Genomic DNA, 27,263 nt, shown 5'->3' with positions numbered 1-27,263 from the left:
TGCTGGAATAACCACGAAACGGTCACTGCGCAGACGTAGGCCGGCGAGTGGGGGATCGCTGAAATACGAAATATAATAATTAAATCCTCAGTCATCGTCTGTCTCTTGTCGGTGAGGTTGTGTCGCGGCGTTAATCGCGTGCTCGACGTGCTGTGTCGAGTGACTTCGGAAAATCTAATCGTTGGCATCAGTAGTTTCAAGGTGAAATCAATATCACTGTCGACCAGAGTTTCCATCGGTTTCTAAAATTCTTGTGTAATTATTTTGTTTACACAAATGATAGATTCAAATGTAAATTGTTCGTGTCATTCTTTTTACCTTGTGCGCGCGTTGCCATCGTAATATTCGTGTCTTAAATTTAAAAAAAGAAAGTGTTTAAGACGTTGCTGTAGTTTTGGTGAGAATGCAGTTTAGTGTGAATTTGGAGTACGAAACGACAGACTTTGTTTCATTCGACTGACTTTACAAACGTGAGTACTTAAAATTACTTTGTTTTTTTATTATACAAATTATCAGAATTCTTAAATAGAATGACATTTAAAATGCCTTTGTTTAATTAATAATACTCGGGAGGATTTACGATTGAAATAGATATGATTTAAATTATTTCGTATTTGTATTTCGATCTGTAATTCATTGCATTTTGTTATGCTTGATAATTATTATAAATTGCATGTTTTTTTTAACACAATATTATGCAGAAACTACATCAAAAATGTATTATACCTATTAAACAATTTATTACACTAGAAATAACCAACAAAATATATTAATTCTTTTTAAATATTTTTACTTGAATTTGGTATAAATACTAATCTGGTAAATTAAAAACAGACTTAACCTCTTGCGCTGGAAAGACGTGCCACACACTTCGAAATTACACGCATTTGTGACCTGGCTGCCAATGCACGTGGTTAACTTCTGTATTTGTTAACATTACATTATTCGCGATAATGTAATTAGGGAAATGTCATCACAGGTATTATGCCTGAAATCACATCAAGGCATGCATCCATATCAAATTTGATATTAATCAATACAAATTCTGCTTTCTATACATTCAAAGTAACTCAAATTCAGTCAAAGTACAGTATGTATACAGACAAACTTCATTCTGTAAGGTATTCAAAATCAAAGTACATTGATAGTGTATTCTTCATTTTCGCATAAACAATTACTTCCGAATATTTTAAATATTAGTTCAACAACATCGATATAAATCTCGGCTGACCGTGTATCGTATTCCGTATCTAATCTTTCACGCTTGCTCAAATATACGGCGAGATAAACGGATCGAGAGGTGATTATGGCTTCGGCAACTCACCGTAGAATTAAAAAAAATCGTTCGATCCGGTATCCCTCCATGGTTAAACGCTTATCGCCGGCGACGTAACCGTGTAAAATTAATGTCCGGTGACCGGTGGTGTATCGACGCCGATAAATGTTCCACGAGAAAAAGAAAACGGCGAACATATACAGAGTGTTGGACGAGATACGGTATTATCAGCAGTGGATAATTACCCATAGAAAATAATCGATAGTATGAAATAAAATTCTGTTCCCCTTGGTTTCGATCTCTTGAAAATCAATGTTGAAAATTCATTCGATGAATTCCAGACACATTTGTTTGTGGACTACTTAGTGTATACAACGCTCTTCACTATATTCGAACATATTTCAATCCATAGAAAATTTCTATATGATTAAGTTTTAAAACAATAAAATTGGATATATAAAAATAGAGTTTTTTTTACACATTAATGTTGATTTCGTTTTTCTCCGCCGATTTTCAAATGGTTATTGGACAACTACATACTACCACCTGGTACCGTAACAAAAATGATTTGTAAGTTGGTATATTTTCGTGCCGATCGATATTAATGGGCTAATATGAAATATCCGTAACAAAATGAGTGCACGTGCACAATGAACGTTTATTTATCCACAGAAAGAAGGTGCACATGTTTTACAAATTTTTCAAAATTACAAATACGTTTAATCTATTATATGTATCAATAAAGAATTCACTATTGTGTTTACGATTTAATCTATATTAGGTGTCTCAGGCCGGGTAGTACGATTAGGAAGTGATTCTATAAGAAAAAATAAGTTGATAAAAAAGAATACTTTTTTTTTATTTGAGGTTCAATTTTCGAAAAAATTGTGTTCGAATATTCATCTAAAACTCGTGTATTCGAGCTGTCAATAAGTAGAAACGGCCAGCAATGAACAGACGCGTTAGCCCAGTCCGATTCTATTGCCCGTAGGTATATCCAACAAATTTTTAAGTTCGATTATCTTGCAAACGAAGCATCACCCTAACAATTTTTGTCTTTCTTTACGCCTTATTTTTTCTTATAAAATCACGTCATATGCGGGTGCACTACCAGACCTGAGACACCCTGTACGTATCAATGTTGGACATAATTTGATTCGAAAAACGAAAAGTTACAGTATCTAAAGGCATTATCTGAACTTTAGACAGTTAATGAGATTAAATGACTGTTTGTCAAACGACGATTCATTCAAGAAGTATCATTTTATTATAAACACTACGATTTCCACGTTAAAATGATTAAAAATGACGAAGAGCTTTTTTAAAATCCTTTATTCATTACTCAAAACTCTTTATCTAAATAATGAATTTTACCATCTTTAGTATGTACCAATAAATAATCCACTATTGCATCCGCAATTTAATCTATACAATATGTACCAAAGAATCCATTTTACACACTACAATGAAATACCATAAGCTATATCCGTTACTAAACACTAAACCACCACGTCATAAAAATCGCAACAAAGATCTAACAAATTCTCTGTGCCAAGTTATTGTATGGAAGATGCAATGCTGATTTCCCATTGACACACGTTCGATTAATCGTATGTTTATTGTACGAAGAACCTTTGACCTTTCGTGCCATACGTTTCAAGACACCCCGTATGTCTTTCTTCTTTATATTTTGTTCTTTTTTTTTTTCTTCCCGAGGTGAAAGAGCGGGATCCGGGCGTTTATTTGCACGCAACGTGTACGGGACAGACGATGATTCCGCCCGGGGCGCATTTGCAACATTGTACGCCCTCTCGTTTCTCCAGTACATACATTAACTGCGCTCGCCCTGAGTCCACGGGTCCGGCCCTCCACCCACGATTAAACGCCGTCCCGCGCGCGGTCCACACTCCTTTTCGTCGCACGCGCCGCGTGTGGTATATACCCGCTCGTGACCGGCCATTTCGTAAATTGGATTAACGGTCGTACAGAGCCCGGGTAATTGACCGGGCTCATAATTCGTACGTTCGTTCCTCTTGGCCCTTTCTTGCGCGTAACTCCCATTATTCTTCGCCCGGTACAAGTTTCGGTTAAGCTCCTCCCCTACCCTGAACCTTTCCTTTGATCATCTTACACGGGAAATTGATCGAGGTCACTCGGATCGATAGAATTGGAAGTGCATCAGGGTTACATTCGGTAAGAATCTACAGTAATTCCTCGATAGATGCGACACGAACAACGGCGTTATTACCACTACGAGGAGATTCACCTCTTGAACCAATCAAAACAGAGTAAACAGAAGGTAAGTAGAGGCTCGGCTTCGTGCAAAAAACAAATTTGTGAGGGGTTGAAAACCTTTTCGTCCTGCCACGAATGCTGCATTTGATTTTGTTTGATGGCTTTGTAGCAACATTTTTTTACATTCTTCCTGACACTTAACATAACTGTTAATCTTCTTAGTAGGTACCCAAAAGCTGAAATATTGTACTTATCGGCACCGCGGTTATTGGAACAAATACAGTAATGTTTCTATAATAGCGACAAACTCGGGTTCGCTTTGGAACATTCTTGCCAAGTTGGAAAGCTTTCCAACCCCTTATAATTTTTTTTTTTTTTACCCGAAGCCGATAATCTGCTTAGCTTCTGTTTACTCTGTTTTCATTGGTTCCAGTGGTGAAGATAACGCTGTTGCTAGTGTTGCATTCATCGAGGAATTACTTATACCTCATAAAAACATTTTCGATCGGATTGCTAATAACAGAGTAATCTCTACTGATCACGATTCGTGGTTCGCTCTGTATAGTAATACTTTGTATCCATCTATTATAAAAGAACTGACAGCCTGACCGGGAAATTCATTGTCGTTCAACAGTGACCGACACGATACTCAACCTGTGTCAAATATCATTTTTGTATAAAAATTTTTCTAAAACGTGAATTTGCATAAATATTCCCAGTCCACCGATAACAAAGCTTCTGACAACCAAGGTTAATGATATTAATGGCTAGTTAGCAATACAATTTCAGTCACTGAAATTCGATGCAACTCCCTCTGTTTTCAAGATATTGCAGCTTTGCGGACACGATTCGCTTTGTATAGTCACGATTCCGTAGCTGTTATCCTTGACGAGTTTCTTGTACACGTGCGCGGAAACGTGCGGTCGTATTTGAGCGTAACAAAAGGCGAACGAAAGGTTGTATGCTAAAAAGTTTCATAGAAATCGGGCCTTGTGATTGATTCGCGTTTGTTTAGAATTCGTCTGGTTTGACGATGCCTTTCAGATCTCATTTAACTTATTTACGTACAACGTCGCTCGCCACGATGACGCAGCCGAACCGTACCATTTCGAAAAGTAACGCACGAAGTTCGGCGAATAATTTAAGTCCATTCAGATTCAGTATTGTTCACTCATTTTACGTGAATTCTTCATGCTTCAACCGCCTATTTGGTAATTAATTTCTGGTTCTTGGTACATACTTATTATTTAACTCAAGCGCACGCTTTCAGATCCCTCGATTTTACGCTGTCATTAAGAAGTTGACAAGGTTGGACATGTGGTTTTTGTAATAGTGGACTCGATTTAGCATGCTTTCGTGGAGAAGTGTATATAATTTGATGGGAATTATTCCATATTTGTACTTTTACTATAGAACATATACTGCAGTATTCGTAGTTGTACGAGCTTTTATGTGTTACTTTTTATCCACTTTGTCTACACTTTATAATTATTTATATACAGTCGCTGGCAAAATTTTTCGGACAAACTATAATTTCACCATATCTCTGTTATAACTTTTGTCAGGTCGGTATTTGTTAGAAACAGGAGAACAGATTATTTTTACCGAGGATAATTTGTAATATCACCAAATTTAAAGAATCAATGTATTCTGAATATGAGTATGTCAACAGTTCATTGGTATTCTATTTTCAAAAAGATATGTTGAAATTACAGATTGACCGGAAACTTTTAGCAGTCACTGTACGTATTCCGTCTAAAATAGATGTTAAGATATTAGGGTGGATTATTTTTACATATCATGCAAACAGAATTCATCTGTTTTTACAGAAGATTCTGGACAGATGATGCCTTTGTTTTGCATTTAAAAGAAATTACATATTTACATTCACCTTGACATAAATAACAAATCAAAAAACTCAATTAATCAAAACCACCAGAAACATACAAAACTGTCGACCTGAATGAAATTTCGTTCTTCGGTGTTAATACAACGCGATTTGGTAACGCGTCTGATCATTACTTACCGTTTCTACTTATCGTTCATACTGACAAGTGTAAAGTGGTATATGTATGTTCTGGATCTGTCGTAATGTCTTCTAGCTATCAGATTCCATCAAATCATTCCGATAAGTAATAAAGTTCATAACACTATCAATGTTTACACGCATTATCGCCAGTACAAATAGTAAGTAATAGTCAGACGCGTGCATCAAACAGTAACTGGATACTAATATGTACGTCAAATAGCTACTAGATATATGTTCCAATGTTATTCAGAATCAGTTTTCAAAGAACGAAATTTCATTCGAAAAAAATATTTTTAATTTATTTTAATATTGGAGCTTTTACAGTCGATAAACGGCGAAGCAATTAAACCCCGTCGCCACCTGTCGAGGCGATCTAAATATTTAATCGCGGAACAGTTTATGTTGCAAACCGAACTAATGAAAAATTTGCGTACCTGTTCAACCGCCACCTGCAAAACGGACGCGGATCCTGCCACCGTTCGATCGGTGGTTCACTTCTCCACAGCTCCGTTCACGTCAGATTGTGCAACGATGTTTTCCTTTCCGGGTGTATCTGTAGAATAAAAATTTCCTCGTTTCGAGTTACAACACGTCGATGGGGAAACGGTGTTAATATTGACAGCGTATTCGTGCGAGATACGGTTACGCTGTCAAATGGGGGGAACGTTACGTGACTCTAATAAAGGGAATCCATCACGTACTCATTTCCACCTTACTTTCTTCCCCTCGACTTGTTTGTAGATTCTATGTTCGACGCATTGTAATTTCCAGTATGGTTCTGAGATCGTTGATTCTACGTTAGCGATAAAGTGCACGTACCCACGAAGGATCTACATAAATTAGGAATGTTCATTCGAGGTATTTGTAACTCTTTGAAAAGGAACCAGAAATAAAGAAGCTAATACACTTTAGTCAAATACTTGAAAAAATTGCAACATTCTTATATTTAACGATAATATTATTAATTTTCTGGGAAATAAATGGTCATTTGAGCACGTGAACCTACTATTATTACAAAATGTGTAGAATTTCTTCAATTGCTTTTAGAGAACTATGAATATTACACTCCCTAAAATTAAAACGAATATTAGTAAATAGAATTTTGACTCATCTACGCACACGATACAGAACTAGCAGACTATCATTGGACAACGAATATTTATGCAAATATAGAATTTTATGGTTTAATTTTTCCAAACTGGACACAGAGAAAAATTTATTTACCTTGTAAGTGTATATGTATACTTAAACGAAAACGTGAATAAACTTTCTGGAACTTTTTACTACACTGAATTTTAGAGGATTCTATAAATGTATATAATTCACAGTCTAGCCATTATAGACACCAATGAATGTAATATTTTATGTTGTCTAGAATGTATTGTACTTTTTCTTTTTCTGATCCATGCTTTATTCTTTAAAATAATTTGAACATATCCTCAAAATATTTGTTTTTCAGTAGGATATTTTAACTTGACAGAGGTATGTTGAAATCTCTGGGTCACATTGCGGGAATACCTAGATTTGAGAATCGTTGACATGAGTAAAATCCGTGAACGTTCTACCGGTTCTACGGGAACGTGTCTTTTCGTCTAGTCAATCGTGGTGGTTACGTAACAACCGGTTACGATTTCTTTTCCGGGTAGCCGGCTGACCGAATTGTAGACGTCACTAATCCCGGGGAAAATGTCGTAACAGTAGCTTTGTCAGATGTTTCAGTGCTACGGTCTAGAGAAATGAACATTTGGATAGACTACAGGGTGATTCATCTAACACAACCACCTAAGTTCCTAGTGAACTAGTCATAAGTTAAAAGAATGTATTTTGAACGGTTTCACGGAAGTTAATCGTTAAAAGGAAATCAAAATTATCCGTAAAACAATCATTTTTGTTGCTATTTCATTTATGTGTTCGGATAAGATAATATGCAATACTCAAAATTGGGGGCAACAATATTATAGGACCTCAAAAATTAGTTTTCTTCACCCACTATCGGTACAAAACAATCAATACACATTGACATATCAATACAAAATTTTTTGAAATAGAAATGGTGGGGAAAGTTCTTTTACTCCAATTAAAAATTTCAAACAGGTCCAAAAATTTCCATGAGAATAATTATGTTTATTATAGTTTTCGAAGTGTAGAAAAGAAGGAAAATACAATTCTGAATATGTATTTGAGAAATAAAGTTATTGCTGTCAAAAATATGTCATTGTTTCATAAGTACTTTTACAGGGTGTCTCCGGAATCGTGGTACAAACGGCAGGTTGGTGGCTCTACATGAAAAAATAAGTCGAACAATAACATTTATTCATTTAAAGCTTCGTTTTCGAGATAATCGAACTTGAAAATTTACTGGATAGGCGTGCAGTTATTGAATAGGAGTTGGCTAACGTGTCTGCTCATTGCATTCCGTTTCTACTTGCCACCATGATGAACACACGCGTTTCAGATTAATCTTCCAATTCGATTTTCTCTAAAACAAAACATCAAATGAAACAAATGCATGCTTTTTTTCGAAGATTTTTCGTAGTTGTATCACGATTGTGAGGACACTCTGTATATAAATCGCTACTGTGTACGCAAATTTCAATTTTTCTGATCCTTATAAATACCAGACTTAATAACTAAATCATCATCTCCATTAGAAGGTTTCAGGAGATTAAAACTCAAATAAAAACACCATTAACCCATCGTAAAGATTTCTATTTTGCATTTTGTACGCTATTATGTGCATTAACTGAAGGTGTCCGTAATCTGCACATAAGCACTTGTAAATTCATTAATAATGTAGGACCGCATTACGGTATAAAGGACAGGATCCAGCGATAGTTTGCTGCCATGAAATCTGACCATGGAGTTTAATTCAAGCGAATTTGCGTAATTCTCCGACACCGTGTGCCTCAACATCGATGAATCAATGTCAGATGCTAAAATCGGAACCGAACGAAAATCGATGTAGCAGGATCCCGTAGTCACCACGCAGCCGGTCGTCCTTGCATCGTAATGAGAGATGCAAGAACTCCACCTACGTGTTTTCTTGCCTCTCAAATGTCACGGAGAAAGGCCGCGTTATTCACCAAGAACATCGTGAATATGTCTGTGCCCGCACCTGTGCGATTTAATCCTCTCTCTCTCTTTTTCTCTGCGTCCAGGTATCACCTCTTTACCTTTAACGCTCTATCGGCAGAACCTTCACCGGCGTAATTAGGTTCGACGAATAGCAATTTGCTAATGGGTCCCATAAAATTCGAATATAAAACGGCGATACGTGGAACGCGTAAATTACTCGCGTGTAAATTTATTAAACTGTATCCTGGTGAAAATACCACGAATATTCGGATACGAACGCGCGAAGGAATTTATGGTACGTGATAACGACTTTCAATTTTTGGCTTAAAATTGGAAAAATGGAGAAGAATGAAAATAAAATTTTGTTACTTTTATTACCTTGCAGTAGCTACTACTGACAATTGTTTACGTGAATTAGATTGAAATATGCGAAAATCATTTCGTGGAATTTGAAATTTTTGTTTGACCCTTTAACGGTGTCTGACGAATATGCTCGTTATGTGAAATACCTTCTGTTATAAAAACTAAAAAATATATTTCTTTTATTAGAATAAAGGAATCAAATGGGTACACATTTCCAAAACAAAATTCCACTGTTAAAGGGTTAATTGTCCTCCGGTATATCAGTATTAGGCCTGGAAACATTTGGACTTTGTTAAGCACAAGTTTGAGTCGAATAATATACATGTACCTAGTTAAATTATATATTTCAAAGTTTAATCTTGACGGTTAGACAATTAGTTTAATTTGTTATTGTGAATATGGATTTACTCGTTCAAATGGAAACTTTTATTTGCATGTAATAACATATGGGTTTCTATTTTTAATCATTTTTTCGTTATTTGAAAATCTAGTTCAATACCGAATGTGTCGTTCTCCGGATTTACAGATCGATAGTGTCGAATAAAATTTATATGAATATAAATAGCCATTTTAATTGTTTTATACTAATTGCTCCGTACAATTTTCTGTTCCAGGTGAGTACCAGCATTCTACATACTCAAACCACAGACCAGTGAGTCTTTTCCGGTTTGTAAGTACTTATTATAATCAGACTAAATCGATATTCTGAAATAACCATAACTTTATCAAAGTTTAAAATAAATACTAATGTTAAATATGATGGAAATCAAGAAAGTAATAGTTAATGTGATGCAAAATTAATTAACCATCGTTTAAGCAGAAATATTCAATGATTGCCTATAAACGACATTAAATCTCGCAATTGTGAAATAATTACACGTAATTATCTGTGCCCTTAGTATGATAATCGGATACACAGGGAGTGAACGGGGGATAATTGTCGTTTCTGGTAGGGTTCTATCGTAACCGAGGTTTATTCTTACTTTTACCAGTCATGGGCAACAGGAACATGAATGGAAGGAAACGATAGGCAAACTGCCAAAACGGTGTCCATTAATAGCCTTTACGGAGGTGGAGATGCTGGAAGGGTTCAATCACAGTACGCCGGCGTCCAGGAACGTTATTCTACTGTTCCACTCGAGTAATTGAAATTTATTCGGAACGTCTTAATTTGCCACGCATTTTCGTGAATTATCAGATCTGCATGGGTTACCTGATACAATCAGCATTTGGGATATACATTCTGAAATTACTAGCGTTAAGAAAGCAGTGTCAGCTTCTTAAGTGTTTAGTTATGAATTACAATGACCACTGTATGTGCGATTTGCAGTTACATTTATTGTGTACTTTCACTTATTGTTCACTTCTGTGTTATTGACTGTGCTATTGCATTGTATGAACGAATGTACATTTATGAAACGAACATATTAACACGTTGACTGCCACACCAGATTTACGTGATGCTCTCAAGGGGCCACGAGAGAAAAACATTTGAAGCACTCCGGCCATTGATGACCACCCTGACCCTATCGAGGAAACAATTTTCAGTCACAGGTGGCCAAGATAGCAGTCAACGTGTTAATTTATCAACAGCTACAAAACTAGTGGAATGATTTTCACAGATTCAGTTCAATAGATTTATGATGATGGGATAAGTAAGAAAGGGTGGTTAATAAAGTAATAATCGGCGGTACAGTATTGAAAATATTTATTACATCGGTTGAATATTAAACACATTATCATTTATAGCTCTCTTATTACTAATACTAGGAAAATGATTTAAAGTAGACATTTATTGCAGAAATATCTAGCTGACTATCTTGGCCAGAATAAGTTGGATACGAAATATTAATTAAAAATTTTGCGTACTACGTAAATTCGAGAGGGATGCAATAACTCAGTCGATATTTCGTGAGTCGGTACTTTGGGAATGAAAAATATACGATAATAATAAAAACAGCAAAAATCAGTGCACCTGCCTGTGAATTAGTTCAATATATGTGTCAAAATTGTAAATAAGCTGAAATTCAGTAGTAACAAAATTATCTTTTCTGTTCTAAATTTCGACATTTGCATTACCAATTGTTTTTATTAAAAGTCTGCGCTATAATCTATAATTTTGTTATAACTAGTTTCTGAAAATTTACAATTTTGGACACTAATACATAAAAAGTAAAATTTCACCGAGTTTCCTTTCTAATACCACAGATTTAAATATCTCAATAATACAGACATATTATTAACTTTTATTAGAATCTTTATTTTCCACGTTTCGCAAGACGCGGTAATGCATAAACATCCACAGTTCAAGTTATAACCCACTTACGATTGAGATGCGACTTTCAACGCAATTTACACACTCTCGAAATATCTTCAACATGCAATTTCACGCCACCAACGCATCTTTCCTGCCAAAGCAAAAATGTCTGGGAAGAAAGCACGACGACACAAAGCACGAATTGTCATCTCGAATTACACGCGTGTCGAAATGCCCCCAAAATATCGAACGAATTGCCCGAAAAGCCTGAGCTATAATTATAGAAGAGTGTGAGAGAGAGGATCCGTTTATCCGGAGTGGTGATCACGCGGAATCCGTGGCCCTCGAGACGCGTTCGGTGGCCGCAGGGGATATTCCCAGAGAAATATCAACGATCTTTACGACCCCCCTGCGTCCAAGGGTATTCAGGGTGGAACACTCTAACTGCCAAGAATATATCGCGGCCACTGTACCGCACTCGCGATGGTCTTAATCGTATTTCGGTCTAGGGTAATGCACGGAAACAGCAGCGTCTGTAAACACGTGTTCGCCATATGCTTGTCTCTGAGGATTTTTTCGCGACACCCGGACCTTGAACGCGTCACAGATCGCGAGATACTCCTCGTCAAGCCACCAGAATTGTGAACTCATCAATGGAAAAAAAAATGGGTCTTGCATCAAATGTAGAAATAATGATTTTTTTTTGTATTTAAGGCGAGGCGGCCTTGGTCGATTCACGTGGGTGTTGTTTTGTTGTGGAGGTAGTAGTAGATGTGTATTAGAAGATGGATTGTATAGAATCCTTTGAGAGTATTGTACAGAATTGAATTGAATATTGACTTCTTTGGAAGTATTGTTATGGAATTGAATTGAAAACTGATTCCTTTGAAGTATTATCCAAGAAGTATTATCTTGTCGACTACCTTTGCTAACAATGGACGTCACACTTAAGTGTATGTACTACGCCGATGTTAATGCCATCTGGTAAGAAGGTAGTTTTTTGAAAACTATTTGACAAGTATTTTTTGTAGCTGCTGACATTTACATCTTGGGGGTGAAAAATACATTTTCTTTAATGTCTCGCGAACTTTTCGATGTAGAAAAGATATTTATTAACAAAAATTGTGTATGTTTAAGGATAAAAATAACTGCTTAAGAAGTGTTTCGAAATACCAATTTGTTTAAACAATTATTTTTTATTTTTCAGTATTTTGATTTCTGTTAACAAATATCTGTTTTAAGTCGAAGATTTTGCAAGATATTCAGGAAAATGTATTTTTTACCCACGACTTTGAGGGTTGTTTTCACCCCCTAGATGTGAATGTCAGCAGCTACAAAAAAATACGTGTCAAATACTTTTCAACCTACCAACTCTGTACCAAACGGCATAGAACTCGACGTGTTACACTTGAATGATTCAACTGTAAACGAATATTCGCAATGTCAATACAGTTCTTCAAATTCATACTTGAAGTACAGTTTTACAAGGCATTGTTATTCAACTGAAATGGAAATCTAGTTCAAGTGTGCCGACTCATTCTATTGTTAAAAGTAATACGACCACCGGTAATCATCGCAATAATGAAGTTTAATGTACTTGAAGACGACCAGTTGCGTATCAACATCATCGTTACAACAATTCCATTCAGTTAACAATGAAAATCACCGAGTAATCGCACCAGTTTCTGCTATGTTTCCGTAATTACGTTCCTAAACACGAGGTACAACCCATACAATACCAGAAATTCATAATCGTCACCCGAGTACGTCAAGACAATCGACCAATTACGAGGAACAATGAGACTGCTGATTTAATTGACAGTAATTTCACCGTTTCGCGTGACATCGAAGAAGCGCCTACTATCCGTCCCGTAATCGTCTTTTCAAGCATGGCACGAAAATTCATTTTCTAAGCAATTCGAAAGTCGTGTGCCTTCGCCGCGGTTTCTCCTAATTGGAGGCGGTGCTTTGATTTAAAAAGCGCGAACACGCTCCGATAATCGATCCTCCGTCCTTCGAGGCGAAAGTATGTGTGTTTGTGCGCAGCTTTGACAAAACCACGGAGGCAGAACAATCGCGTATACGCACTCGTAAATCTTTTTCGGTCAAGCGGAGAAACCGTAGGATTTTCTCGTTTAAATTGACGGCGCCAAAAAATTCGACACCGGCTCTCGTCTGGTAAAATTACCGACGACGAAATTAGCCGCTTCTCTAAATTCCTACGAGTTCAGCCGTTAATAGCGTTTCTCGTGAAGTATTCGTTACAGCATGTCGCTTTACGGTACCGTCGATGATCGACCCGTGTTTCATTGTTAATACGAAGAAATTTACTTAACACGTGATTATTAGACTGTGATTGATGTATTTATTGCGAGTAATGAAAGTATTCGAACGGTGTAATCAATTTTGCTGTTTCATTTTTGTATACATACCTACTGCAGCAATCTATTTCTTAAATTTGTATATGTTTAATGTGTATGAATATCTGTACAATTATTTCATTTAAACATTTGCACAATTTATTGTTCAACAGTGAAACAGTGAGTATCCTATTATTTGAATTTCTTCGTCGATCTCTGCATAGCATGCACGAATATTTACCTCAGAGTAGATAAGAATCTTGATAAGGTGTAAACTATGTCTTTATTCTTTTTGCTTATTAAACTTTTTAATAGAGGGTAGAATAATAGTGATAATACTGTCTTTATTATATACAATGCATCCCACAGCAACCAAGAACAATAAAGATAACAATAAGAGGAAATATATACATGAAAAAGTAAAAGTAAAAAAAATATATGTAACGATGAATCAAACTAAAAGTGTGTTGAGGCGAGGTTCAGTGACTAATGAAATCTGTTGCATCAGGATTAAATTGCATTGTAGACATCGAGAAAAAACTACCTTATAACTCTCTACTGCCCACTGTAACTTTGAATTCACATACCAGTTTTACCATTATTAAGCAAGTGAGAATGTTTCTTTCCACAGTTGACCAATGAAACTCGAAAGTTACAATATGGCTGCTCATTTCCAGGTGGACTATTGCCTAGTGTGACCTTAAAGTCACAAACCTCCTTGGAAAAATCTAACATAGTAAACAGTATATACAAATGAAAACTTTTTGAACAGTAAAAATTAATTTGGGCAGTCGTGGATTGACCCTTAATTGGTAAAGTGGAAAGATTATTTCTTACTACTAATCTGTAGATTTTTATGCCAAATGGTACATATTTCCTAAAGTAATTTATAAAGACAAGATCCAATGTAGGATTTTCTTTCTTCTGTTAAGTATGTTATTGGGTTTAGAGTAAAATAGAAAACTCGTTGGATATGATGAAAGTTTTATCTTTTGGTGTATTTCACAGATCCCTGTAGACTATAAATGTATAAAATTCCCAATCTGTTTATTACACTAGATATTTATAGCACCGTGAGTTGAAGTTTGAAAAATGCAACAAAATAAATGTTCTAATACACTTTAATACTATCTATCTATTCCCATTAACGTAGGAAAGCCCCTATTAGGCATAGGATTTTAAAGTTTGTTTAATTTTTGTCGTTACATATTACTACCCCAAATTGTAAATTTGCATACGCTTCCACAGTCTACTTATTACTTATTACACAATTAGTTGTTTTCGCAGTAAACCAGCATATCTCAAGTAACCACTGAGTACATCAGAAATATTCTAAAAACATTACTAGGATTCTCCATGCCCCATTTCACCAGTTAACTCTTTCAAGCATAATGGTATGAAAAGTGTCCAACTTTTTTTTAACGTTTGATCGTACATGTTGGGACAAAAATAAAAACCAATTAAAATGAAACTACTCAGTCACATTCTATAAAAATTAAATTCCCATGCAACAAGGCATTTGTTTTATTGTAAAATTCTGTCTCTCAAAAAGGTTAAGGGTTAAAACAAGAACAAAACGATCGCCGGAATCTCCTCGGCAGAACGAACTCAACCTGAAACCCGAAAGCCTTTCCACAAGTATGGTAATTGCATCGCCGTGCAGAAAAATCGCCGGTGAAAACAGGGACGATCACCGAGGCCCGTAGCGTCGTGACACCGATATAAACGACGCGGATGAAAATTTCTACCTCGATCGGCGACGGCCTGGTCCGTTCGGTACCGCCGCCGCGTGGATGGATCCGTACGTACGCATATCGTGGCTATTTCTTCTCCGACCCACTTCCGCTTCGTAGATCGTCGACGATTCTACCGCCGCCGGTTTTCTCCCGTTCTCGCGGCAAGTGCAAGTGACACACTTTAATCGCCGTCGTCGCAGTGTCTGTCTCTGAAACGTAGCTCCGAAAAAAGAGGCGCGTAGAAAAAGGATCGATCCTCGCCAAACGATCCGTTGGATGATCCATCGTCACCAACAGCGACGACTACGACAACGACTTCTTCTTTCCCCTTTTCCACTCGATCGATCAAAGATCCAAGTGCACGCCTCCCAATGAATCACTGGTCGGCGGTCCATTCTTTGCCCGATTCTGCGCGCGCGACTTCCTCGCGGTTTGCACTTTCTTCGGTAGCTGATTATCGTGGGAAGCTGGGAACGTTCTCACCGTAGACTCGCCATGGAATCGTTGGACACTGCGAAGGGGGAGGGAAAGCCGACGCGATTTCGATGATTTCTCGTTCACCATCGCCCTGGCATTGATCTAACGCCGCCACGGAGCGGAATAGACCACGAGATAGGAACGCAAGACACGCGGAAACACGGCCGCACGAAGAGCAGTTACGTAAGGATTTATCTGGCGGCGGTTCAACGAGAGGTGGACCCTCTTTTTCGGGGCTCGGTTTAAGAGACCTCTCTGCCTTGGGTAATTAATAACCTGGAATTAATTGCGATTTAATGCCGTGGACAGTACGATATTTCGATTCGGGATGCAAGAGAGACCCGTTGGAAATTTGTGTAACTGTTGTGTGATTGATGGGGCAGACGGGATTTTACGAATTGTTTGTTGGTAATTGTAGTTGTCGACCTGGGTTAACCCTTCAGAATACAGACTGTGAATGCGGCAATTCCTATTTTTTGTAATTTTAAAAGGCAGTAGTAGGCTTTTTGTTTATCTTTTAACCCGCTCACTGTATCTTTTTGGGATCTTGTAGGGGTAGTTGGGGCACTTTGATACAGTGGGGCACAATGAAATGTCAATAGTATCTCGATATCCATAAACATTTAAAAGTTTAACACCTGACCACAAGATGAGATCGCTTATTTTTTATCTTATGGTCATTTTTGCCCCAACTCCCCATACATACATTTTTTTTTTACATAAAATCAAGAACCAATAGTTATTTTAAGACTACTTAAAACATTCTTTTAAATATTTTTTTTATAACCAGTGTGTTTGCTTACAATAACCAACTAACTAGCAGTCACAGTAACAATGTTTTTCTAGTGTTTGGATGTCATTTAATGAAGTTTCGTACTGCCGATTGCCAAGAAATTGGATTACAATTATATGAATTGTTACTATTTAAGAATTCTTGCTTTCTTTTTAATGTTCCATAACGAAAATGCTTTTCCACTAATCCAATATCAACGTGTTACACAAACGAATTATATGTAATTTAATTTCAAGTGGACTTATTATCTGCTTCGATTTATTTAAAAAAAAAAATAGTCCTTGTGAAGAATAGAATACTTTTAATATATCCATATTAACAATAGATCTAATCATAAAAGTGTATCCAGGGTATTCCAATTATAATAATCGCAGTTACGTATGAAACAGTCTAATATTCTGATAAGATATAAATTGAAATTTGGACCACACGTATTTATGACGAAATTACAGACTAAATTTTAATCTGATATTTGATTATCATTCGTAGATTGTCGAAAGAATGAATCATCGACGAAGACCTCTAAGTATCGCTAATTCTGATTTATTTTCTACACACGTGGTGGCATTAATATTACCGCGTAATGGGGAATTAATTGCACTCCTCCGTCCGATAAGTTGTCCACTTTTGATAACATCTTCCAGCTGACAGGCTCGAATGAATTTATTTACCGTGCCAGACGATTCTGGAATTTCAGGATTGCACTTTCTTCGATGGTTACCATGGGAAGATAGGTAAGTATGTTTTTGCCTGATGATACATGAAGTGGAAAACTACGAAGAAAGTTGAGGATCCCGATAATTTCATGTGATTGCGGTCATTGATCAAAGGAGAAATGAATAATGTCGTTGTTGATGACAGGAGAAATGAATATTTTACGTAGCTGGATCGAATTTACTTCGTGGATCGCACTGTTTCCTTGAATCTTTCCGCACAGAATTATTCACAGAATATTTTCACAAAACTTTCAGTTATAACTTTGGATTTTTATGCATTAGTTACAGTAGTTATTATTATTAAAGAGAATTCGAAGAGGTCACATATGTACGTTAGTGTATGCATTTTCGATTATTAGTAAATACCACACGGCCTTTCATATCAAAGCTATAAATTATAATTTCAGATTAATATCGCCTATAAAATAATTGATCAATAAATACTTCTGTCTCGATTACCGTGTGTTTATTTGTTTTTATTTCTTTATTTCAAATGTTATACAACTCTTCGTATCAAAACTGAAAATTTTAATTCCCAATTAATATCGCCTATAAAATAATTTATGAATAACTAATTCTGTCTGGATTGCTGTACTTATTTATTGATTTATTTATTTCAAATATAATAACCACTAATCTCTGATGTATTCAGAGCATTTCACATTTGCCAAAGTACTACAGTTCTCTCTCATATTGTGCAATAAATGTAACAAAGCTAGTTTGGGGTTATTTTTATAGTACCATTTAAGGGTTAATCGAATGGAAGACAACGATTAAAGATTCACCAAGTTTCGTCTAAAAATCGATCGAACGAAGGTGTATGGTTGTACCTCCAATCAGAACGTCTTTTATTCTCCATTCGGTTTCTTCGCGAGGGGGGGTTTAGCTGCAGCGATCAAACGATTGCAGGAAACGAGTGCCCTGAATGAATGAAAAAGTGTGCAGCCCAGAGCTTTCCCGTGACACTATCAGCCACCGTAAATCACTAAGTAACCAGAAACCCTTTAAGCACGTGCGTCACGTACACGCGTACCGACAACGTCAAGCAATTAGTTGCTGTCTTCCGCGGCGCTAGAAACGAACGGTCCACCTCTTTGCACCTTTCGTGGACACGTATCTTCCTCGAATCTGAACGTGTCCCCTATTAATTTCCCGAATATCTTCCCGCCACACCGCGTGCGCGCCGTGTTAGAATTTCGATCAGCGTGGATTTCCATCTTTGTTAATTAACCACAACGCGTTTCCTACTTCCGGTAGAAATCACCTCTCTGTTACTAATTGAATGTGCGCAGGTATTAGATTTCTTCGTTATTCGAACCAATTAAATACAGACTACCACGTAATAATCTTCTCTAGAGTTTCTTCGTTACGTAGAACGTTGCTCGATTCGTATGGACGTTACGTGAAATTAGAAACGAAACGAAGTGAGAAATTTGTAAGAATAATTTAAAACGTCTCGTATTATATATCCATAATGTAGACGTTTCGCAGCACTGTTTGCCGATCTCTGTTCTTCATCGATCGTGTAACCGTGATAAAATACCATGTAAAATTTCGTTTTGAGGAAAAGAAATCTACAAAACGTAACTGTTTCACGATCTCAGGTTGTATTCCGTTATAATTGAATAATTCCTAGTGTATAGGAGCCGTTTTAATCAGGATAAATTGTCTTATAGTAATGTATAGACAGGAATCAAACATACCTTCATTTTTCTTCCGAATTTATTTAAGAATTGTAATGCATTCAGAAAAAGGAAACAATAATTCATATATATTAATTGAGTACCGTTTGTTTGCCAATGTGATTAACTCTACAAAATTTATATACTAATTTGTGCTTTGGCACTGAAATATGAAGAATGGAGTTACTTATAATACTTTAACCTGTGAACGACACAGTTATAGCCCGTTTTTTAATTATATTTCATACATTCGTATCCGTTATAAGTGTTTAAAATTCAGAGCCCAGTTAATAAAACTAATTCAGTTACTTCTCCAAAATATGTATTTTCAATTCCTTTCTTGGCATATGCCTAGTTAAAATGACAGCATTCATGGAAATAATCGAGCGATATATTAATAGAACCGTAAGAATATAGTGTGACCAAAATAGAACTGTGCAGAGCGTTAGTGTCGAGAGAATAAAGTGTCGTTTCGATCGGTTACACGGAAATTTATATTGACCCCGACTTTATTGCCATGTGATTTATAGAAGTATCCTTATCAGACTGCAACGTGCGCATATTAAAATGAACAACCGACGTGTACGACGGTAAATACCGCGTGCTGTACGCCACGGTGAATAGCGAACCGTATGTAATACCGGGTAACAAGAAACGCGTTCGATTACATGGAAGTTTAGGAAGTAATAGAAATTTAATCTGGAATTTTCTTCCTAGCTCATTCGTCACGTGATCTTTCCTTATGCGTTGCGTTTTGAGTAATGGAACCCCTGTTCTTATTACATACTTTGTAATTATTAAAAAAATCAACTGTACCAATAAGTAACCCATTATTTCCAAATTTCATCGGTCTAAGAGTGGCTTGGCATTACAGTGCCGCAAGATCGTCTTGTTTCGCTTACAAAGGAAGGCACAGAAGTACCCCCCTCCCCCTAATTTTGATGAAACTTCGTATGTCTGTTAAGCAGTCAAAAATAAGGGATACGTATTTTTTGTTATCGGCTGAGACGCGACTTTAAGGGGTGAAACCACCCCTCGAAGTTTCGACCCGAAAGTACTTTCTCGAAAACAAGAGGAGATATATGAAAACTTCTAATGGACGAGGTTTGAGGTTTTTTATGTAGAATAATATGGTGCAAAACATATATTATGTAGAATAATATGGTGCAAATTGTCAAAAATATAATTTGTTTTTAACAAAAAAATTTCGGATCGAAACGTCAAGGGGTGTTTTCACCCCTTATTATTTTCACCCCTTGACTGCTTAACCCTTTGCACCGGTGGACGAGGTCGTCATTCAACGATTTCGTTCATGATATGCTTAGGACGATCTCGTGAAAGCATATCATGAACGAAATCACGTGACGAGATATCTCGTCCACCGGTGCGAAGGGGTTAACAGACATACGAAGTTTCATTAAAATCGGAGGGGGACACTTCCGTGCCTTCCCTTGTTAGTCGCGAATTTCAGCCGTTTATCCAACAATTCTTCATTTATATAATATCCGAAATTATTAATAAAATTCATGAATTTCTATAAAATCACCCCCAAAGTTATTCTTTCCTTTTTTACCTATCATCGTTACCCCTTATGGCAACCGATCTAAGGGCATCGCGACACATAAAATCCACAAGTCCAAACATCAAACTTTCAGTTCATGGGGTTCTTCTAAAAAAGAACATCAGTACAAAACCGGTACACAAACATACCTTGACCCAAAATCGGGGACCAACAGACCATAAACTTCAAGAAAGTTCAAGTCGAGGACCGCTATAATATTATCGTTTACTGTCGCGCGCGCGTCGAACACGTACGACATCGACCTGGCTCGCATTAATTATGCTTCTTCTCCTGGTCAGGGCTCCACCCCCCCAAAACCCCCCATTTTCAACTGGTCCATTTGCACGAAGGAATTCAGGGCTTGCGCGCCTCTGCGCACTCGTTGCAACCAAGTGATTTACTCGTGTCCCTGTATCGGGTCGCGGGATATATACACACGCCGCGCCCGTAAACGAGGCGAACGGATGGCGCCCCGCCGAGCGAGAAAGTACGGATCGCTCGAACGGCTGACGAAATGGCAAAAAACTTGGAAGATTTTAACGATCACACGTGCAGCGTGAACCGCGCGTTGCAACGGGTTTAACGAGCTCGATGTTCCGTTAATCCCCAGGTCCTTCCGATCGGGAACAGGCAGTAGAGCGGCGCGCGCTCCGTTTCCGTGCTGCCTTTTTCTTTTTTTTTTTGTTCACGGTGAAGAGATTTAGGATTCCTCACGACAGGGTGGATTATTAACCGTTTGTGGTCTCTTTTAGTTCGAGTAACGAATTGTCGATAGTTCTGGTTTCATCGGAAACACCCGATGCTCTGGGTTTATGGAGTATTGGGTAGTAAATGGTGGTATGTTGAATGGCACGTGAAGTTTGCTCCAGGAAATAGTTTGGCGCGCGAACTTTTCTCGTGGAGTTGTTGTTAGTGTCAATAGTATTTGCTGTAATGCAATAATAATGGTTAGTAAATATAGTATACATGGCAGAAAAGATTGTGAAAAATTTTAATTGCGTTTAATTGAGTCATTACTCTGACCCAATCTCGTTTTTTTTAGGAAACAGGTAAATATTTGTCGAACTGTTGTGTCTGTACATGTATAAGTCTGCACAATCTGATTCTTCATGCTTGAGTATGACTGTAATCGTAATTATTTATATATTCTTGCTAATTATCAGATTAATCGTAATCATCCTTATTCTTAGAGTTAGGTTTCAAGGTTATTAGAGTTTTGTTATATTTTAGTAGTTTCTATTTTTCTGGTTTTTTATGTTAAAATTTCTGATTAGCCACGTGATGTTCATTGGTATTATAGAATCACGTGCGGCTTCCCGGATAAGTATATTTATAGAACCTTGAAAAAGATTTATGGGTAAATACGTACAGACCTTGGCAATTAATCGTTCAAAATATTGCTCAAAGTGAATATTATAAGTTACATTTTTAAAGAAATGATAATGCTGGATTGCAGAGTGAGTCACTTAACATGGCTACTATAATCAACTTCTAAATCATATTTTGTATAAAGAACCTTTGTATAGAAATCTTGATCACATTTCAGCTGTCTTATTTTCTCATCAACAACACAGAGTAATACAAAGTTCACTTAAATATAAATAATATTTATTTTAAATATTTCTGCACAGTACAAAATTCATGTATAATGTAACAATACTTGATTTTTTATTCATTCTAGCAGTAAAAATTGTGTGACTTATATATTTAGTAGTACGAAAGTAGCTTATATAGTTGTAATAAAACTAATCTTAAATCGTACGATCTAAATCATCATATAAATTCCTTGACTCAAAAAAGTTCTCACTTTGTACAACAATATAAACTGGCAACGATCGTAATTAAAGGCGTACTTGGAGAATTCATTCTTGATTCCTATATACCATGTTTTCCAAACAATAAAAACCTTAAAGGGATTGCGTGATTTAGAGCGTAATCTGTTCCCGTGAGTTTTATGCGAAAACGATGTTATAATCCTGTGCCCTCTCGGTGAAAAGATCCCCTTTGTTACTTTTGCGTCTGATTTTACGATCTCCGCCCACGGGTCACATTAACATTCACATTACATCGTCATTATCTCTGTCATTCCACACCGCCTATTACCATTATTACTCGAATCCTTGTCGGATCATTATCAAGTATTACAAGGCGCGCGCGTTCTTCTCGTGGGAAGAATATATTGTAAAGTGTTCCCCGATTTCGTGTCCACCCTGATTTACTTTATAGCTTTGCCTTTCACTGTCGCGGAATTTCGAATCGTTCCAACACGAATTAGTAGAAAATTGATCGTTAACACCTTTTTTTTCGACATTCCACAAATCTTTTGGTAGTTGTGAAATGGAAAGGTTTGTGTTTGCAAACGCCCGTTTTTTAACTCTGAGATTTTTTATCGAACCTTAGATATTGACAGAAATACATCGGGTAGGACATTACCTAATCTTATAAAAAGTGACCAGGTGTACTAATCAGTACTCTGTTACATGTAGTTTCTTACATGGTGGTGACAATAATTTAAACTGCATTATATGTATGGATTTCCCTTCACTTTGTGCTTGGTAAAAAGAGTATAGGATGTTCACGAAGAACCAGTGATATTATAACCTTCAGACCTCCAGGAATATCCTTTTTAGGATACTGATGAAATTCAAAATTCAGTGCAGTGCATATGTTATACATATACATAAATTTTTTGCCAAAAAATACCATATTTTTGTAAAAAAATACTTACAGTCTACAAGTTGAAATTGCACAGAATTCTGATACATTCAGAAATAAGTACAACAAGAATGGTAGATTATTCATTAATATATCTAATACATACTGTACACCGTTCTATTCAATTATTATTTAGTCGAAATTTTGTCCTTGCCCTATCCACCATCCTGCATGAACATAGACTTCAGAATATCTTATCTACGGAATACCAGTACCCACAGTACACAAACATACCCATTTGCACGTAATAACAAAACGTATTAAACTATAAACGAAAACACAGTACACACTCCCCAGGTAATTGCTTCGTTCATACATTTTCTAAGTATCAGTCAGAGAAATACAGGAGTCACGATACAAATCGCGTCGATATCGAATTGCATCCAGCTACTATAATAGTACCCAGCCTTCTGACCTTCTTCGATGAATTCAAGGCCAGGAATCACCCCAGAAGGCCGCGGCGTTGCTCCGTGAGAGAGATCATATTCACCGAGTAGTCCAGTCGGTATAGATCCACCCAAGATGAACTTAAACCCCGATACCGGAGACCTCGGAGTACCTTCGGGCCACGAGGTGCAATACCTTCCAGTCACGTACAACTTATGTAACGTCCACGCTTATGCGCCGTATATCGACTCGCTTCCAGCCACTCGGATAATTAATAGCCCGAGTTTCCCCTCCGGGTACGTTTCCTTCCTCCTTCGATCCTTCCAAACACCTTCGTTCACCTCTCCTTCTGCTTTATTTCCCCTCCGCGTGCTCTCGGTCGGTTTCCTCGCGTTGCTTTTACTTTTCCTCCCTTTTTCTCTCTCTATCCAGGCCTCGTTCAACGTGTCTCTTCCTCTTTCCACGCTTCTTCACGGCCTGACGTCCCTTTCTCCTTGTTATATTCCAACGCGCCTTGTTCATTTTATTAATCCCCCTCTCCATTTGAGATGGAACTCGAGTCGCGCTCGCGGCACCGGTATCAATAGAACCGTCCGGTTAATTGAATCGAAGACACCGACACGATCCCTAATTTACGGTTCGTTGATAGGTCGTGATCCCGGCCGCGTAACAAATACGAGGAATCATCCGGTGGAATGTAATCTACTGTGTCCTAAATCATCCATGGTCTATGCGCTCTTTGACCCTCGAATTAGGGCCGTCAGGGTCGATGACTTGCAAGGAGATGATGCTAACTTCGAATCGCTGATTTAATGAAACTTTTAGGACATAGAATTCTTTCTCTTTACACATCATTGTACTCATACAGGGTGAACCACGAATCGTGATCAGTAGAGATTACTCTGTTATTAGGAGTCTGATCGAAAATGATTTTATCAGATATAGAAATATAGATCAGAAATTTTTTGTCAACTGTTTGTTTTCATGATTTTTTAAGGTCACCTTCAATTTTTTCGCAAATACATCTATAATTTTGTTACGCCTATCTGTTAGAGGATTTCAAGACGAATTCGGTAAGTATCATAACATCACATGTGTTACTTTTTTTTTCATCTGTGTAGAGAAAAGATTAAAGAAATATTCGAAATGTAATATTACAAAGAGTATCGTATGCTACGCCATGGTACGCGTTCCGATGTTGATCTCTTGCCTACTGTTTGTAAACATTTCGTTCTGTACATTGAAACACATCTAATGATATCTACTGATCACGATTCGTGGTTCACCCTGTATAGAGACATATACTTAAAACATTTTTAATTATTTGCTTTTCATGTTTTCTGTATGACTTAAATAGATGTTATGGTGTCCGATTATTTGTAGGTGTTGCAGCGTTGAAGTAACGTCCGTGGTGTCTACCATGATGATCTGAGTTCAGATATTTCGCAGGTGTGTCTAAAAAATGTTTGAAAGAGACGTATTTGAACTCACAAAGGAAGGCATGGAAGTGTCCCCCTCATATTTTGATCAAACTTCGTATGACTGTTAAGCTGTCAAAAATAAGGGATACGTATTTTTTTTATCGGCTGCGACGCGAAAGGGTGAAACCAACCCTCGAAGTTCCTACTATGTGGTTTTCATTCGTTTCTGTAAGCGGTAATAGTGCCTCAAGTTTCTGAACACCTAGGTCAAAATGAACCTAAGCATAGCCGTCCGAGGATTAAAACATGTTGACACTGACACGCATATAAGTCATGCAGAAAACTTCAAGAGTATATAACTCAACGAGTTTCAAGTATCTACCCCTATTTTCGGGTGATTTATAAAGAAGTAGAAGCCTACTACATGTCCTAGACTAAAAGTTTCATTAAAATCAAAGACCCGAACTTAGAGTCCATTTCTTGTTAGTCAACTGTGACCCATTGTAACATCTCCAAATGTTCGCTTCATCGTCCTATAAACAATTCGGTGACTGTGGTGTGGCTACCCACGGGTCGCCCATGACCCAGCCATAGGATCGCTAGCGTTAATCGATACCATGGATAGAAATTCGTCAGTTCCTTAGTTTGTACTCTGCACCCCGCGATAAGTAATGAAGCTCGCGGTCGGATGTTTTGTTATAACGATTAGAGTGACGACTGGTTGAAGTTTATTAATGGTCGTCGGACGTCGTGACCGGTTCAGAGGAACAAATGAAACTTGGCTAAAGGCTAAACGGCTTCTGTCGTCACCGTGTCATCCTCGATCAAGACGAAGTCATGTCGTGAACGCGAAGAAGATGCTGGGAACAGATGAGCATTTAATTTCTTATCTGAATGCTGATTTCTTCGGGTTACCTTTCAGTTCTGATTACCGCACCTGTGGTCGAATATATTTCCATATTTTATTACTGGACTAATTGCTGGTTAAGTTACTTCGCTCAAGTTTTGTAATGTCGAGATTCAAATGATGCAGTTTGCGTGTATTGCAATACATTTAGTAATTATCCGTATTGTAGTAAAGAATATTTTATTCAGAAAGTATAGAAGAGGCTGATGAATTAATAATGGAATTTAATAAGATTCATTAATTGCTCCCTGCTTTGATCTGGTGACGTATATTTAGCGAAGTTATGGTAGAATTCCTAATATGTGCTTCTAGTTGCCATAATATTAATTTCTATTAGACTAAAATGTTGATTGTGATAATTTAAAGTTTCCCTGTTGTATAATTCTAGGTTCATATCGATATAGTACGACAAATCAATTGAGAAATGTTGTTTTTAGATTCTGCAGTTGACGAAACTGTGTCAGAGAAATTTCAAGAATTTCAAGTATGAAATGTGAAACAAAGAAACCGTTACACTCGTGACAGTTACGGAAGGACATAGGTAAGGAAGCGTGATCTTTCACGACAGAAACCTGTCGATTCTGGCCTTGCGATCACGTAAGGATCGTGGAACGTCAAAGTTTATTATGCTGATCGATTTCTGCTTCCAGCATGACTATCCACGCTATGTGGTATTATGTTTGACGTTCGATTGACATTCAAGGTCTCATATAAATTCCTGCAGAGAACTTTAATTTTTTTTTTGCTCCTGTTGTTTTCCTCGAATCGGTTCACTATGGTCCACTTAAGCCTGTATTTCTTTTCGCGTAAAGAAGTACAAGTTTCCCATGATTGCACACACAAAACTACGTCCTTGTGCGCGACGAAATTGCCGGTGAAATATTTTCAATTCGGACACACCACAAGTGAACTGGAACTCATAATTGGAGAAAGTTGTTTCTTTCCAGAATACATTTTATTCGTGACCGTGCGACGAAATTGGTAGAGTGTGAACATGTTTTTCACGAATAACCTGAAATATCACATTATTTCACGTTCTATTTCAGCAATCGTACTTCATTTACAGATACCAGTGAGTAATTATGAAAGTTTTTTGTATCGACTTTCGTGATCGAAAATCACGATCACGATTCTTCTTAGTTACTCTGCGGTACCTTCCGAATTATGATGATCGTCGATTGTGATCGGGACGTTCGATAGAAGTCGAATCGATCGTTTTCGAATGCCAGTATCGGGTTAGCGATCGGCGAATGTGATTTCACTGAACACGCAC

At 37.2% G+C, this 27,263-nt stretch overlaps 1 protein-coding gene across 3 annotated transcripts in view; it reads left to right on the top strand.

Annotated features, from left to right (window-relative positions):
• Positions 1-27,263, top strand: part of LOC107186701 (calponin homology domain-containing protein DDB_G0272472) — a 202,379-nt gene that overhangs the window by 108,035 nt on the left and 67,081 nt on the right. The window contains exon 1 of one of the 3 annotated variants that reach the window (XM_015574634.1): positions 352-470. The exons of the other annotated variants lie outside the window; for them this stretch is intronic. The gene's annotated coding sequence lies outside the window, so the exon portion shown is untranslated. Of the gene's footprint in view, positions 1-351; positions 471-27,263 lie in introns of those variants that run through there. 3 annotated transcript variants of the gene reach the window in all.

Source organism: Dufourea novaeangliae, unplaced genomic scaffold, assembly GCF_001272555.1.
Source record: "Dufourea novaeangliae isolate 0120121106 unplaced genomic scaffold, ASM127255v1 scaffold84, whole genome shotgun sequence".
In the NCBI taxonomy this organism is placed as follows: Eukaryota; Metazoa; Arthropoda; class Insecta; order Hymenoptera; family Halictidae; genus Dufourea; species Dufourea novaeangliae.
The sequence above is the reverse complement of the archived record's forward strand: the minus strand, read 5'-3'. Positions and strand labels throughout refer to the sequence as shown.